This window comes from Cygnus olor, chromosome 4 (genome assembly GCF_009769625.2).
Source record: "Cygnus olor isolate bCygOlo1 chromosome 4, bCygOlo1.pri.v2, whole genome shotgun sequence".
NCBI classification, from domain to species: domain Eukaryota; kingdom Metazoa; phylum Chordata; class Aves; order Anseriformes; family Anatidae; genus Cygnus; species Cygnus olor.
In genome coordinates, this window is record NC_049172.1 from 7,775,303 (window position 1) to 7,792,725 (window position 17,423).

General features: G+C 39.1%; 1 long non-coding RNA gene across 1 annotated transcript in view; it reads left to right on the forward strand.

Moving 5' to 3' along the window:
* Positions 1–3,918: 3,918 nt before the first annotated feature.
* The window catches only part of LOC121070084, a 69,992-nt gene continuing 56,487 nt past the window's right edge, over positions 3,919–17,423 (forward strand). The window contains exons 1-2 of the long non-coding RNA XR_005819878.1: positions 3,919–3,952; positions 5,298–5,373. This is a non-coding gene — a long non-coding RNA (uncharacterized LOC121070084). The remainder of the gene's footprint in view (positions 3,953–5,297; positions 5,374–17,423) is intronic.

A 17,423-nucleotide genomic window follows, 5' to 3' on the forward strand; every position in this document is an offset into this window, starting at 1 on the left:
GCAGTGTGACATGACAGGCTGGGTAATTCATCAGTCCTACTGGGGAGCACAGACAAAACATGTTGAGGTTTGTCCATTTACTTTGGTGTAGCCTTGTGATTCACCACATCTTTCCTTTTGACTCTAGCGGAATTTTGCTGCTGACTTCAATGGGTTTAACCACAGTCCCACTATGTAGATCTTGACCCTGAAAATCTGTAATTTTATGATCAGCTGATGTTGAAAATTAGTATGTTTTTACAATGCTTACATAAATAAAACAGTTTTCATTGCCTTGAGATTGCAGAAAATTAATTCAAAACAGAACACACACATTTTTATCTGTAGGGTTTGCATAATTTAATCCCTAATAAAATACAGGAATTCCTGGATGAGCTTAAGTGCTGCATTTTTCTGCCTTCATCTGTTTTCAAATCTAGCCTGAAATTTATCTTTCTCCTATATTTTTACCTAATTACTTCTTTCTGTTTGCAAAAACTTTTCCTTTGGCATTATAACTGTGTCCTAAATGTTTCTTTTACTTGTCATGAGAAAAAAGCATCGAAATTCTCATTGATCCATCTATGATGGATCATAGAGGAGATTTTTCCACGTATTATTCCATGTTATCCCCTACTTGGATACCTGGGATACATCAGCGCATTCTGTAAAATTCATGAGTTTCACAAATGTACTTGCAAGTCTTAATTAAAATATACACCTATATCTTTGCAAGACCAAGAAAGGTAAGAGTATTACCTGCTCCAAGAGAGGATGTTGAGAATAGTGACTTTCAAAGGGCTCTACTTTTGAAAAAAATTCTATAAAGAGGCCTGGCACTGCAAAACTTACTTGTTTACAACTGTTTTAGCAGATCCAAAAAAACTGCACTAACCTAGGGAGACTTTTTGACTCTGGACTGAGTTTTAGTTCTAGTGGAGAAAGAGAAAACTCTGAAGGAATTGAGGACTTGCTTTTTGTCAATCTCTCAGTTAGCTACAAGTTTATAACATGAGGAAGGGACTGTAAAAATATCCAAATCAAAACATGCCTTTCTTGCAGTTAAATGCAAGTTCTGTATGCATGTACACACACAATGTAGAATGTACTCATTGTACATTGAAAAAGGGAGAGGAGTCCTTAGGAAAGGAATTTCCATCTCCAAGAGCATACACAGGAAAACTTTAGGCCATCAGGCTTTTTAGGTGCCATAGCTATAAAAGACAATATGCAAAATCAGTGCACTGTGTTTCTAAAAAGAAATTAGCAACTGTAAAGTACGATGCAGTGATGCCTGTGAGAATATCTCATTAAAAACAATGAAATGATGATATCCTTCATGTATTCATCAAGGAAAAAATTAATTAAAAAACAAGTTTTTGAGGAAAACTGGGAACTAGAAGCAATGTATTAAGTTGCCAGTGAGGTTTGCAATAGAAATGAGGAAGAAAGCTGTACAAGCACGTTCTGTGGATTTCAGGGGATGTTTAATTTCAGCCAAGAGAATGAAAGGGAAAAGAACATCCTTTGGAACAGCTGATGAGAACACCGCTTGTTTCTGCAGTTGTAATGCAGCTGTGAAAACTGAGTTGTAGACTGCAGAAATTGTGAAGTTGTTACCTAATGATGTCTGTGCACTCCTAAATACTGACTAAATCTGACATTCTGCAAGAAAATGGAAAATTGGGTCAAAGTGACTTTCCAATGCTTAGTATTTCATGAATTTTCTTCTCCACATCCTGCATCAGTTTCAAATTCTCAGCACATCTCCTCACCCCTGACACAGCAACTCCTTGAAAATATTCTCGCATACATTATCTAATTTAATTTGGCACAAAGGTGCATGTAAGAAATATATTTTAATTGACTCTGTTCTAATGTTAGAAACCTACATGATCAACAAGAGGATGTTGGGATGCTCAAATACACAGGAAAATATGATATGGTTGGTATTACTTTAATTTAGTGGAATTGGGATCATCTGACAGGAATAGACTTTCATAAACTGTTCCCTAAGAAAAGAAGGGCAAAGAAAGCAGAAGTGTGGGTAGTGCTTTGCCCCTGCTTGCTATTAAGGCACAGGCAACCAACCCTGTGAGTCCTGGCACTGTGAGAAATTCAAGTTCTTCTAAAACTAGAGGTGGAGATATTGCAGGGCTGTCTGTGAACATGCATGCAAAAAACAGGACAAGCTACTTCTTGAGGTCTTCCTGAAATATGCAAATAGGAAGACAACAAAGTGTGATCAGGGAAAAAGTGTTTCCTGGGGTGGCTCAATGTTTGCTAGACGTTTGCTGTCCCTGAGAGCAAGCTGCCTCACATTTTCCATGGGATAAAAACAGTTATTAATACAGAAGCTAACACCTGACCTTGTCCTATAACTCATTTATGTTCCCATGTCCGGTGTACAAGTATTCATGATAAAGTCTTTCTGTTAAGTGCTGGAAGTTGAAATTAGAAAACTCCAACCTTGACATAAAGTGCAATTTTCTAGCTGTGAGTGCAATTTAAATACCAGAATGACTGACCTGGGAAAGTGTAATGTAATTTTTTGTTTGTTTGTTTGTTTGTTTGTTGCAGCCCATCTTAGCTATCATTCAAAAAGCAAAGCTTTAGCTTAATTCTGTGTGTGTTGTCCATGAGTGTGCATGCATTGTTCATCCAGCTCAGATATTGCAGAAATTCTTCCTGGCCTGAAAATCTGGGACCTTCTGAATGGCTCACGTCTCCCTGTTTCTTCCTGGGTTCTGGGAGAGTAAAAAGGCCAGTTAGTGGTTGGTATGTTCATAACACATAAAGACTGTAGCTATAGGATAGCCTTACATTTCAAAACAGCAGGAGATTTCCTACACAGGAAAGAGTCTCTTCATTCTTCCCATCACATATAACCAGGCTGTTGTGTTATTTTTAACTTCCTACTTTTTATATTTTATGACTCTCCTGAAACCCTCAACAAGAGACAGGAAATCAACTGGAGGGAAAACTTGCCCCAGGATAGTTTTGTATGTCTAAAATCATCTTGAATGACCTAGTCACAAGATCTGGGCTTGGGAAAGACCTTGCTTCCAGGTTAGATTGGTTGGGGCCTTGGGTATATTCATCTTTCCCTTCACTAGATGGGATTCTCTCTGTAAATCTCACCCAAACAGTGTCCAGCCATGCAGCCAAGTTGAGTATGTATATTGGGTTTGTGTGGCAAGGGCTTGGTAGCAGGGGGGCTGCAGGGGTGGCCTCTGTGAGAAGAGTCCCCTGTCGGATAAGGGCCAGTTCCAGCACTGGCTCCAAAGGGACCCACCACTGGCCAGAGCTGAGCCAGTGAGCAGTTCTCGTTGGGCCTCTGTGAGAGCAGATGCAAGAAAGGGAAAATCTGCTGCGCAACAGCAGCTGGGAGAGAGGAGTGAGAAAATGTAGAGAGAACCAGTCCTGCAGCCCCCCAGGTCAGTGCAGCAGGGCAGGAGGTGCTCCAGGCACGCAGCAGCAGTTCCCCTGCGGCCTGTGGAGAGGCCCCTGGTGGAGCAGGCTGTCCCCCTGCAGCCCATGGGTCCCACATGGAGCAGATCTCCATGCTGCAGCCCGTGGAGGAGCCCCCGGTGGAGCAGGTGGATGTGGCCTGGAGGAGGCTGAGGCCCATGGAGAGCCCCCGCAGGAGCAGGCCCCGGGCTGGAGCTGCAGCCCGTGGAGAGGAGCCCACGCAGGAGCAGGGGGTCTGGGGGGAGCTGCCGCCCGTGGGGGACCTGTGCTGGAGCAGTTTGCTCCTGGGGGATGGACCCCGTGGTACGGAGCTGTGTGGGAGCAGTTCTTGAGGAGCTGCTGCCTGTGGGAAGCCCACACAGGCTCAGTTCGGGAAGGACGGCATCCCGTGGGAGGGACCCCATGTGGAGCAGGGGCAGAGAGTGTCCGTGAAGGAGCGGTGGAGACGAGGTGTCATGGACTGACCGCAGCCCCCATTCCCTGTTCCTCTGCACTGCTCAGGGTGAGGAGGTGGAAGAGGGTGGATGGGGAGAAGGTGGTTTTAGTCTGCTTTTAGTTTCTCATTGCCATAGTCTGTTAACAACAGGCAATAAATTACATTAATCTTCCTATGCTGAGTCTGTTTTGCCCATGATGGTAATTGGTGAATGATCTTCCTGTCCTTATCTCAACCCATGAGCTTTTTTTTCATAGTTCTTTCTCCCACTGTCCAGAGGAGAAGGGGTAAGGGAGCTGCATGGTGGAGTTTAGCTACCTGTGTGAAACCCCCCGGCATGGTAACTTGGTGGTTCCCATTCCTCGGAGGTGTTACACAGCTGAATTTGACCAAATCCCTTCAGCATTCAGGGGAGTAAAGTCAGACTGATCTATGGAGCATCTAGGGTAAATTTAGTGGCCTGTGACACAGAGGTGATCTTGTGGCCCCTTCTGGTGTTATGTTGAGAGGGGTGGCAGAAGAAACTTTATAAAAGGATGGACCAGCTTTCTGCCTGATACCCCTTGAACTGGAGAGGGCAGAAGCTCAACTCTCATCAGCCAATTTAAATGGCATAAAATGAAAGACATTAAAATATTCACCACAAAGATTCTGTCCATGGAGATCTCTTATCTGTTCTGTAAGCATATTCCTCATGACTGACTGTCATCGCCTGATTTTTGTTATTTTCATGTTTAAGTTATAGGGCTGTGAAGTGAATCGGAAGAAAATATATATATATATGGATTTATACCACTGTCCCTGAATAAGTACTAACATACATTCATGTTCTAGGAGAAAGGCTTATTTTGGAGTTGTTAAATGCACAGAGCTATTAGACACTGCTCTTGATTTTTAATTGCGTATCTTCAATGTGTCTTCTATTATGCAAATCATATGGTTTTTGACTTACCCCAGTAAACTGCACACATCCATTGCAGAATTTGCTACAGAGTTTTTTATTTGATTGTTATGAAACATTTTATAGGTACATGTTATAATTTGTCACTACGTAAATATTACTCCTCCAGTGGGACAATTACCTTCTATTAATTTCTGTGCTTTTATCAATCTATCTACTTCGGTGCAAATAAAAATAAGCCAAATAAGCAACTTCTAATTTGTAACAACAGATTCTGGATATCTGTTTTTGATTATCTGTCAGATTATCTGATTGGATAATACTAACAGAGATCATTTGAATTCTACCTAAGCAATAATTACGAGAGTTGAACTGTAACTAAGTAAAGCCACTGTGCGCAGTTGTTAGAGGAGTGCATAGAACAATACACTGCAATACAATGAAAATGATGTTTTAGGGAATTCTAACAAAAATTACCTGATTTAAAATTCTACCTTTTATATTTCCTAGACGTTGTAGGCAAATGTCTTTGTGCTGCAATTGTCCGATTGTCTTTGCATGAGGACAGTGTTACAGCAACTGATGGGTAAGAATTGGTCTATTGTTCATTATATATATTCAGGCAAAATAACAGAGGAAAAAAAAAAAAAAGCCCACTTTGCTGTAGCACATAGTATATTTCTCAGTGCTAGGTTCAATACTACTGTGCTTCAACAGTGTCGGTAAACTCTCAGAATTCAAATAGGTATTAGAGAACCGTGTAGAGCAGCCTTTTTCTTTCCTTTTTTTTTCCCCTTCTTTCTGTATCCTTTCAGCCTTGCAATCCAGTAAGCTTGGTCTTTCTGAGTACTCGTTAACTCTTTCTTTGTTTTGACCCCATTTGCTTCATCACTGTTAGGACATAATTTTGCCATACTCAGGTAACTGAAATTCTGACTGAAGGTAACTGAGTAATATATTATGCAGATGATTGTCTTCAGAGGAATCTGCAGCTCCTAGGGCAGTGCCTTGCCACATTATTGTCCACGACATGCTAGTCTTACACTAAGCTGGGGAAGGGAGCTGCTTGGAATGTGTCCTTTTAAAGCCTGTCTTCATTTCAAGCAGATGAAATTTGAATTCTGTGGTTTATTTAATTTTTGGTTCTTCAGTGCAGGAACTCAGGCTGTATCTTAAGGTAGCAGAAATTCTTTAATGTATGCATTCATGATTCCTCTACTTTAAAATTGGCTATAGGCTTCACTGGATTTCAGAAATAGAAGTTTCACTAAATTAAAACAAATCTATATCTTCACTTATTTGTGTATGTGTATATATAGAGACAGACATACACATATTAAATATATTTAAACATACGTGCCTACATGCATATATATTTCTGGAATATCGTAAAAATATAAATTAAGAATGGAATGAGAAAAGTCTTTCTGTGTATGCAGGTCTGAAATAATGACTCTAAATATCAGAGACAGAATCTTAGACTTTAGTTTTCAGTATTACAGAATATGGCATTTTCCCAAGTATGTTGAAGTCCTTCTGTTCCTGTTGAATGCACCACTTTGCTGCAGCTATGTACCTATATATGTGTGTATGTGTGTGTGTATACATATATTCACTCTTATTTTCCTCTTGAGCTGTTGCAACCCATATTTCTCTGAGTGTATTCCACAACAGAAGTTGTTAGTCTCACCCTGTTATCCTGGCTGTCAGAGGTAGAACCTACTTTGCAAGCAGGCAGCTGCAGGTATATCCTGGTAATTGGAAATCATCTTTTGAGTTGTCACGTTTCCCAGGCAAGCCCTCAAAACTCATACTGTATTTGAGACACTGCAAGAACTGTAGCCTGTAATAACAGCTGTGATTTTGACAGCTGAAAGCACGCAGTTGGGCAGGTCTGAGGCATCTGAAGCATCTGATAAGAAAACTGAGTTTCCAAATAGGTGTAGCGCTCTGGTCTGATCTCTTCTGCCAGCTTCTTTTCCTTGTATTTCCTTCTACCACGTCACTCAGGAGGTCAGGGTAGAATATCAGCTTATACTATGAAGGTGATTAACAGCAGATGTGTAACTGTAAAGTTTATGTGTATTTGATAAGTTAAATCAAGATGCTTGGTTCATGAGATTTCTTGAGCTTCGCATTCACAGAAGGCTGGGTGTCTCAAAATGTTTGTGGCAGTTTCTCCTTCCTTAATGTTGTTTCCTTTCCTCCCCAAAAACGTAAATCAATCTACAAACTGCAGTAGAGGAGTTCAAAAGCTGAGAAGTGGCTCAATTTTACCTTTCTTGCATAAAATGTTATTAAAACAACTTTGTACCTCATTGACACAAGTACCACACTACTTATTGTTTGCTCTTGTTTTGCGTTTGATTGATTGATTGTTTGTTTGTTTTACATGGAACAGACTTTATATACAAGGATATTTCAGGCCCACCCATATATATCTACCTTCCCCAGTAGGACTGGAAATATGAAAATAGTGTCTTTACAAAAAAATAAATAAATCTTGCTTTTGGGGGCAAGTTCAATTGATGCTAAGCTCCTTGGCATGTATATGAGACCTGTATCTTCACTGAGAAAGATTACAATTTCAATACAACAGGCGGAAGAATAATACAGGACATTGGGATTCTTGATGATCATGGAAGAGAAGATGTGTTGCTTAATCTAGAATATTTAAGACAATACTTGAAAGGGCTGTGAAGATGGTATGGATATGATGGATGAAGAGTCCAGGTATAAGACAGCAGCTTGATACAAGATCCAGCAGCAGTTGGACTGGGAAGGGACTAAGGAGTAAGAAAGACAATAGGACTGTGAAGAGTTTACACTTGTGTTGGGAAATTACATTTGAGAAAAATAAGTAAGATTATTATGCTCTAGATAGTAAGGGAAAGCTTATATGTGATGCTTCAAGAAAAAACAAGGCAATAGAGTATCTAATGTTTTCAACACATGCTAGAGAAGGGATCAGTGGTCAGCAGCAGTGTTCTGACACGTAGCAAAAGCTGCCAAGCTAGAAGACCAGGAGGTGTGCAGGCTAAAGCCTGAGAAGATCAGATCAGAAAGCAAGAGAAGATGAGATCATATTCAAAGAATTGAAGACCAGATGCAATTAGGAATGCAGAAATATATTAATATCTCCATATTTTCACTGTCTACTGAGCTAGTGACCAAAAGCACAAAGAAAATAAAATATGAATTAAAAAGAATGTAGCATGTCAGGCATTGTGACAAACTGCAAGACCTCACTGGTATTTGTCATGTCTGAAAATCTTATCCATAGTGGTGTGAGTGCGGGTGGCAGTCACGATGAACATAATTGCTGCATATGTTGATCTTCAGGCAATGGAAGTTGCTCTTAGCAGTGATTTCCCCTGGGGGAGAGTCAGGAAGGCAGGACTCAGAGCCTGCAGTGCTGACTGAGTGCAATCTGAATGTTTTTGGCATGGCGAGGAGGGCTGCCACAGCATTAGGACTTGCAGCCTGCAAGAGGAAATCCAGTCCATTGACACAGGGCGCAAAAACTGAAGCTGGGAGAGAGAGAGCATATAAAGGAGTTTTAAAATGAAAGTTTTCTAAGAGGTACATTTTCTGTAGCCTTAAAGACATTTCTGATTTCAATGGCAGTTTTCCAGAACAGTGTACTGCACCTTTCCTGGCTCTGCCGTGGCCCTGACACCCGCCTTCCACCCACTGATATCATGGCTTGCCCGTTGATGCTTTTTACATTAAAAAAAATCTCTCATTTAATGTTAGTCTGCATTCAGAGACACCCCGTAGGTATGCATATCTTAGTATTTTTAGTTGTAAGGACCTCTGGAATTGAAACAGAAACACTGCTGTCTTCTGCAGGGTAGCAAGGAACTGAGAGGCCTTTGAAAAGCTTGGCTTTGAAGTCCTGACCTCCTCACTGCAGGGCCTACCACAGCTGCGCTTCTTGCACGTGCTGATGGCATGGACTGCAGGGATATTTAAGAACAGATTTCAAGGAGTCTCATTATTGCTTTGTATTGCTGATTATTTTTAGTTTTTAATTTTTTGAGGTTAGGCACAACATGGTACTTTTTCTTTAGTAGTCCATGAAGCTACTAACTACCCAAGCTTTAAATTTACAAACATAATTTGAAACTTGTTAAGAAAAATCTCTGGTATTTTCAACTAATAGTTCCCCAAAAGGTTTTGTCTTCACAAACCAAATTAATAAATAAATGAACAGACCCCAAGGGGAAATAAAATAAGCAGGAGAAAACAATAGTAATATAGAAAAAGTCACGATCCAGGATGGTTTAAAATGGCTGTTTACTTCCCCACTTGCTTTGTACTGCAAGAATCTTTACTGCTTTTCTTTTTTTTATTATAGGTAGTTTTATAAGCTCCTGTGGATGTTACTCTGAACGGATGCCCCAGTGAGAGTGCCGCTTAGCAAATGCACATTTCCCTCCTTTATTGGGTTTGCATTAGTGATAATGAGTTTCTTGTGGAGTTTTCAGAGCTCTTGCCAGAAAGATAAGGCTATCTTTGCTTTGCTGTTGCCATTCATTATAGTTGCTGCTGCTTGGTGATGTGCCAAGAATAGTTCGGGGATTAGCTAGAGCTGGGCCTATGGGTACACCTGTGTATTCATGCTAATTTTATGAAAACATCAGACTTGGAAGTTTAATTCACATGCATTATGAAGCATGTGTGAATCTATATGTTGCATGCCTGCAAATGTCACAGAGATGTAGGTCTGAAATTTGGTAACTCCTCTCCTGCAAAGGGCTTGCTTAAAATTGATGCCTAATCAGAGATCTATGCCTACATCATTACGCAGAGAGACAATTTCATCATTTTTTCTGGACTGTCCCATATGCGTTTTGTTTTTCCTTTTTCATCATCTTCAGAGAGATTCTGTAGGGCTTTGTATTTTGCAGGGAAGCCTCTTTCTTTTCTTTTCTTTTCGTGCTTATCTAGCTGCAGGCAAACCTCTGTGTCTCCCACCGGACTATATGCACAACAGAGAGAAGTGCCCTAATCGGAGCAGCTGCGCGTTCTGACAGCATCAATGCACAGCAAAGTCTAAGCTGAGCCTCTCAGACCCCATATGGGCTCATACACAGATGCCTGTGGGATCTGATGCTATCGAAATTCAGCATTACAAATGGCTTATCTACATAAAATATCTGGAAGTAAGAGCAAACGCTGGCTAGTGAATGGGCTGTTCAGAAGGGAAAAGTTAATGATCAGTGCTTGACAATGTATTACCCTGATAGATTGTAAACCTTGAAAATAAAAAGTTTGTGGGTAATTTTACAAGAGGGAAAAACCAGAAGTAACTGGAGTCTTCAGCAACTGTAATTTCTGCCTCAGAGTTTCACTGCAATATTTGATCCACTTTCCCATGATACCTTTCTCTACCAAATTAGAAGCATTATTAAGACAGATGATACTTACTTGTCAGAGAGAGGGTCTAAAGTAAGGGGATTCTGCACTTGTAGGCTTTTGGGTTCAGTTCTTTATTCTCAGACTGAAAAATTCTCCTGTTCCTAAAGCTTCTTATTTTAATGGGAAGTTTGTGTTGTGCATGGTAGATAGGATATAATCATTTCAAAATGAACAAAGAAAAATTCAATGCAACATTTAACTGAAGTTAAATATTTCTGAAGCTTCAAACTTTGGGGAGCTGAGACTGCCTTTCCAATAGCACAGATATCTTTCTAAGGGTCATGCTTCTGTATCAAAAAGATGATGAGTCAAGCCCTGCTAACTGGGTTTATAAAATGCAGAGCTCTAGGAATTGTGCTGTTGTGGACATTTTTTCAGAGCTTTTTATTTTCCAGGCAAAACCTCATTTGCATTGCGGTATTGTTGTGTGTTTTCCTTTGATCTCTTACTTTGGATTTCTAAGACTGAGTGCTATTTTTTTATTCCTTGTGAATTTGCATTGCCCCAGGATATAAGAGGTTTGCTTGAACTCATTTAATTGGCTAGTGATGTGAAAAACGATCCTTTTCTGTATTGGAAATGAGCTCAAGTAACCCCTTCGTGGAGTCCTTATAACCTTTTGTAACTTTCCATGTATTTCTGTTGACTCAGGAATGCACACACTGACTCATTTCTACTTTGTCTAGGAGGAGAATGAACAAGTCTAATCTCTTGCAGGTTTGCGGTTACTGATTTTGATTTTACTGTATTTTTATGGTGATGTCCTGAAAACTCAGAAGATAATTAGCCATGCTCTTCACCGTAATGTCACTACAAAATTCCAATTAAACCAAAGGAGATAATCCCAATAGATAGGCTGTGCCAAGAACAGAGTTGAGTTTGCTTCTTTGTTTGCTTTCATCGTGTTTTATATTATAAACTTGGTGAGATTGCCTTTTAGTTAAACAGAAGCTACATCTTTTTTTTGGTGGGGGAGGGGAATTTGGAAAAGAGGAAAATGAAATTATAAATCCCTTAAAAAGCCTGGATGTGAAAATACAGCCTGAAGTGTACAACAGTTGTGTGACTGATCTTCAAAACAATAATATGTTACTAAAACACATTTATTAGTATTTATTACACTTTACAATAGCATCTTGGTATTCTTTTGAATGTTAGAAGAGGAAACTTGAAGTGTATGCTTTAAGGTCAGTATAAGAGGCCAAATACAATTAAAAATTAAATTTCTCCCGTCAACTTTGTCAACACCTCCATGTTTCCAGCCATCTTTTTCTTGTCCTGCTCCACTGCAGTCTCCCCTGTAACATTTTACTCTACTCACAGTTGCGAAGCCCTCAAACTCAGTAATGAGTAGTGCTTTAAACTCATTATTACAAGAGTGAGATCTGTAATTCCTAAATGGCAGGGCCCTTGTAATGAGGTATGTGGGTATGTGCATTATGGGACAACTGCTCTCTTGTTATATGATTACTACGCCTTTGAACTTCTGTGTTTTTATTGAAAAGCATAATTAATTTTACTTCCTAGTCTTTGGCACAGTTGTTATGGTAGTTTCATTTTTGTAAACTGCTCAGTAAGAAGTGTGATCATTTTTCATCATAAAAATTTAAATTTCTCTTAAGTTTGTTGGCTATAGGAGAAAATATTGCCATGAGCAAGTCTGAGGAACAGAAATTACTCGTAACCACTGCAATCTTTAGAGAAGTTATGCTATTTCACTGCATCGTATAAACTATTAAGATGTCAAGGGTGATCAGTATTAATCGTTCTCAATTTCGCCTTCTATAACTCATCAAAGTGGTTTCTATTGTATGTATTTGGTCCGTCTTACTGCCGTTGTGGTCTTGGGAATGCAATTCCCTTGCAAAGGGTGTCTATTGCTATTTGCCATGCTAAGGCACACATCAAAGATGTTATTCTAGAGCGGTTAGCATAGTTCTGCAAACTGTAGAGCAGACGTTCTGTATAATAGAATTAACTTGACATGCTTGGGCTTTCCACAATGAAATTCCAGATTGAAACTGAGACTGTCATTTACATCACGTCACAGACAGTGCAAGAAAATAATCACAAAGAAAAAAGACCAGACAGACTGCATTCCAGGCATTTTATGCTGTCTGCTTCTATTTTAGAGTAACTGTGCACCACAGGTAGAAGTATCCAGACCAGGAGGGATGTACACAATACACTATTTCTATTTAATTTCCTTCTGAGGAGGAGAGTCCAGACCTTCAGGTTCTGGTTACCAAATTATTATTTTTCATGTTCTATTTCTCAGAACTTAGTGAATACAAAATAGTTCCAGAAATACATAAATTGCGAAAGCAAAATCTTGTGTTTATTTCCCAGAATATTGAAAATAAATGATTGCAGAAGCTGTCTAGGAGGCTAGTCTGCAAGCAGTCTCAAGGATGACCTCCTTTGAAATACTCACAGCTTGTGACTCTCTTAGATATTCAGCAAAGTTTTTGCCTGTAATCCCTACTAGAACTCCCCAGTCTTTGATTTCAACAACTGATTTGCTGATTTCCATACTTCCGCAAGTGCCTTTTTAAGTTAATACCACAGGTAAGTATGTGTTTTTCTTTTTAAGTAATTTAACATATCTGTTTAAGAGTTCTTACTTCTTCTGTTTAGTGTTTTAAATCTATCAAGTGCTTAATTAATCAGAATAATTTTGTCTTTGGTTTTATGTAAGTGCTGTATTCCTTCCTGATGTACCCTGTAAAGTATCATCTTAAAATTGAGAGTTGGGCATTAACGAGACGTAATTAACGAGACTGCAAGTTCACAAAAGCCAGCAAAATACTGATTATTTTCTTTTTTCATCCTTGACTAAAGGGGAATCAGGATAAAACAGCTACACGGTACCAGTTCTGTGCAACTCTCTGTGTGGACAGGTTACATTCACGCCCTGGTGTGTTCCAGAATAGATTCCCTCTGCAGATGAGCCCCCAGATCACTTGACAGGAGCAATGTTTCATAAATGTATGTATGCATATCTAAATTAAGAGTACACATTGTTGGAGCTGACAGGAATGTCAGGCTCTTTAGGTTCCCAGAAATACTCTAAGCCTGACGGATATGAAGCGCTAGCATTGGCTAAGTGCATTCAGATAACTTTTCATAAAAGATGAGTCATTTCTCTTCCTATACAAATTGGTAGCATTCCCATAATCAGCATCCACATTTTCTCTGTCAGATTTTTTTTATGCTTTACCATTCAGAGACAGGGCTGTATGTATTATACCACCTAACGAATGCTTTTAAAATGCAAGGTATGTCATGCTTTTGAGATGTACGTAGAATTTTATCCTGTTCAGGAAAACTCATGAAGGTCTTAAGTGTTATCAAGGGCATATAGCGAGATGCAAATATATCTCTCAGAAGAAATATTATCTTTTTTGGAGCACAGACGCAATAACTGTAACAGCATGATCGACTCTTGGAGGAAAAAAAAAAGCACTCGGTTGCTGAGGGAAAAAGGGTCAGGGGCTTCATTTAAGTTATATCTTACCCATACCTTTAAAGAGCAGATCCTAACGTTGTGCAGTGCTATGAATAGTTACTCTGTTCTAATAGATAAAGATACCATTAAAATTGGCACAATGACAAAAACTCTAGTGTGGAAGCAGTTTTATGGGAAAGATATACTTTAAGCATGCATACCTGCCAGTAGGAACTACCTTTATGCAGATATCAGTGTGTCAGTAAAATGCATATTGTTTAACCATATCATTAGCATCTTACTATGTAAACCCACTTTTCTTTCTGGATTTTTGGTTCAAGTGGTCATTCAAGTCAGATCTATACTGCAAGGTTTTGTTGGCAAAGATGTTGTTACTTTTATTTAAAAGTTGATACCCACTGATTTCCTTTAATCTTCCATTCATAACAATCCTTTTCTCTGTATACAGTCACCATTAAAATAGGCTTTCAAGTAAAAGACCTTCGAAGTCTGAGATCTACCTGCTGGAGTGGGAGTAGATACTAATGAGCTTTATGCCTCATGGGAGATTGTCAGAGAAACTAAATGGACTGGGTATGACGTTTAAGGCACAGGCAGAGTGTAATTGCAGCCCTCAGTACTGAGGAAATGCTTTTAATAGTACAACTAGAAATGAGAAGGAAAATGATCTAAAAGCTACCAAGCACTCTGGTGCTAATGATAATGAAGCCTATTTCCAGAATACTTGGAAGATAATTGCTAAAATCGAGTATTTCTCTTGATATGAACATCGGTTGCAAGATGAGGAACTGTGTAACAGTTCAGTTGTGTCAATGTTAAGTACAGTTTGTTATTTACTAGTTTAATATAAATTTTATGATAATACTAATTTTCATTAAGAACATTTGAACTGGATATTGGCCTGGCATAATATATCGTAACACATACACAAGAGGATTCTATCTTTATTTTTTGCTACATTTGGTCCTTGGTTCAAGTGGCACAATCTCTGTGAACAAGCCAGAAATCAAAAAACAACTTCAAATAAAAAGCACAAAAAAGGAAAAATGGTTTTGATTTCAAAATGCATCATGAAATTCTGTCTTAGTTGACTTGCATTAACCTGATCCATTAGCTTCAAAGGGCTAAACAAGGCAGAAAGTGGCAAAGAATAATTCTTTTAGTCTTTTTAGTCTTGCTGTTTTAGTAAAAGAACGAAGTACATACGGTCTGACTGTTGTGCTTCTTGCAACCTAGCCTGTAATCAGGTATTTTTTTTTTTTCTTTTGCAGTAATTTAATATGGAGTTTAAGAGATTTCAACTAAGAAGGGCATGTGCATTAATCCATAGCCTCATCCCCTAGTAAGTGGTCAACATTCACATCCTTAATACTGCACCCTCATTAGCATCTCACAGCTCTCCTGATCTGTTTCCAACATAACATTTCAAGTTGTAAGACATCTCTTACTGGTTAGATCTTACTTATAATCTATACATAAGTATGATTATCCTTGTTCAAGAATAACATAGAAATTTGCTGTACAGGAAGATGGAGAGCATAATTTAAAAGGGTACTGTGGCCTGTTGTGGAGCCTGAAAATGCAGGCTGAAAGACCACATTTGTTCTCTGTAAGTATACTGAATTGAGGTAAAAATCAGAGAGGAAGAGAAGCAGAATTAAAACAGGGATTGCATATGGACATAGACTGTTCATTAATTTAGCTTCTTCTGTCCTTCCCATTTAATTAAAAGAAAAACAGGCTTCTGGAACAGCCTGCTGAATAGTTGAGGTACCTTACTGTTTTTAAGATGGAGATGGATGTGCTTGTGTGCAGCACTAACTACCTTACAAAGGTGAAAGTTCATTGCTTTCTTCAGTTTCTAATATGTCTGTAAACTTTAAGCAAGTTTAAAGCTTCATTTGCTACTTTGGTAATGTCTAAATAGTACTTAATCTGCTTTGTTGGGTATAGATGCCTGTTAACAAACACGTTAATTTGGAACTGTGGTCCATGGCAATTCTAGAAGCAACTCATTATTACTGGTGAGATGAGGTCCTCAGTTTTTGAATGGTGTAGAATTTGTACAAAATGTAGAAAATGTAGTATTGTAAGACTCATGAGCAACTAGAATTCAATGGGACTCTTCCAATGTAATATTTTGTGGGACTGATCTAGAGTGATCTGAACAAGAACTAGCCCTTGGACTAGTGCAATTTTCATTCCTATTTCAGGCATGCTGTCAGGTTAGGGTTTATTTTATTTATTTTTTTTCAAGCTTTATTTGACACAAAAATGCTGCTCTGCAACTGAGCAATAACAGCTTTGGGCCAGACCAGAGGTACAAAACAGCCCTAGAGCTGCCTTAATAGTAACAGGAGCATCACAGTGCAGGCATAATGCAGAGCTCACATAATGGCTCCTACGCTTTTCTTCCAGAAGAGAGGCTATTGGCAGGTAAAGAAGGTGCGGATGTAATTTTGAGCTACCATCTTGGCCTGCTAAGGGACTCCACAGTTAGCCCGCAGCTTTGGTGCTATGTTAATGTCTGACAGAAGACAGGCATTTAACAGTTAAATGACAGTGGACCTTGCTAACCATGTTCTGCTTTAAGGGCTATACATCTCTCAAAAGGGACTGGGAGATGACTTGTCAAAGGAGATAAAACCTCTGTTAGCCATGCAGTTAAAAGTGTCTGAGCAAATGTAGAAGCCAAAGTGCAGAGCTCTTGGTCTATAAGAGCAAGACAGATTGATGAGGTGCTCAGTGACCTGACTGTCATGATCCAGAGTTTTCCAGGAAATAAAGGAGACATGGAAACTACTGGCCAACATGGAAAATGCTGAGATAAGATGCTGTAGGTAGTGAAGGAGCTAAATAATTAGCTCACAAAGAAAGAAAAAGATTTCAGAAAGGAGCTGGCTTTCTGGGTGCATTTTTGGAACATCCAAAGGACTTAGGTAAGAGAAGGTATTTTTCCATCCTACTCCTATTTTACACTCTATTCATAATCTGCAGAAGGCAGAGACAAGAAATTGGATCGTCTCAGTTTAAATGATATTATCTTTGAGGAAAAAACTCTTTGTGATGATTATTTGACTGTAATGGACAAAAAGAGGGATTTCAATAGACAGTTTAAGTGACCCACCTCTGAGGGTGCTGCAGAATTTACCCGTAGGAAAAGATATCTCATCATCCAAACCTTAAACGAATCTGTAATATGCACCTTAGAACTAGCCATCCATCTCAGCTGGCCAGGAGACACTTGAACACTAGAAAGAGAGAGAAAAAGTAAATTTAATCTGAACTGTTATAGGTGTGAGATGATATTTGTTCCTTACATAGGCAAAATCCCTTGAGGCATTCTAGAGTAGATTGGTAGTGTGCCAATTCCTTGTTCATTGGAATTTAAGGCTAAAGATGAAAAGCCCCAGCAGAAGACAAACTGACTGCAAAGTAAGAATACTAAAGGAGACTGCTTTGCCTCTGTGAATACCGATGTGAGAGCTTTGCTTGGGAGAGTCTGGCAGTTAGTATTCTTTAATACATGGACTGGTAGAGTAACTTATAGTTGGAAATTTAGCTGGCAGGAATCCAAAATGTTGTAACAGCATCTAAGGTTCTGTTGACTAAATTCTCCATTGTTCTTGGGGTTCTGAATTGCAAATGTTTAATTCCAAGCAGTCAAAAAGTCGTCATTCTAGCACTTTCCTCCAGCCAAAAGAGGAAATAAAAGGATGATAATCAGCTAACCACTGTTTGTT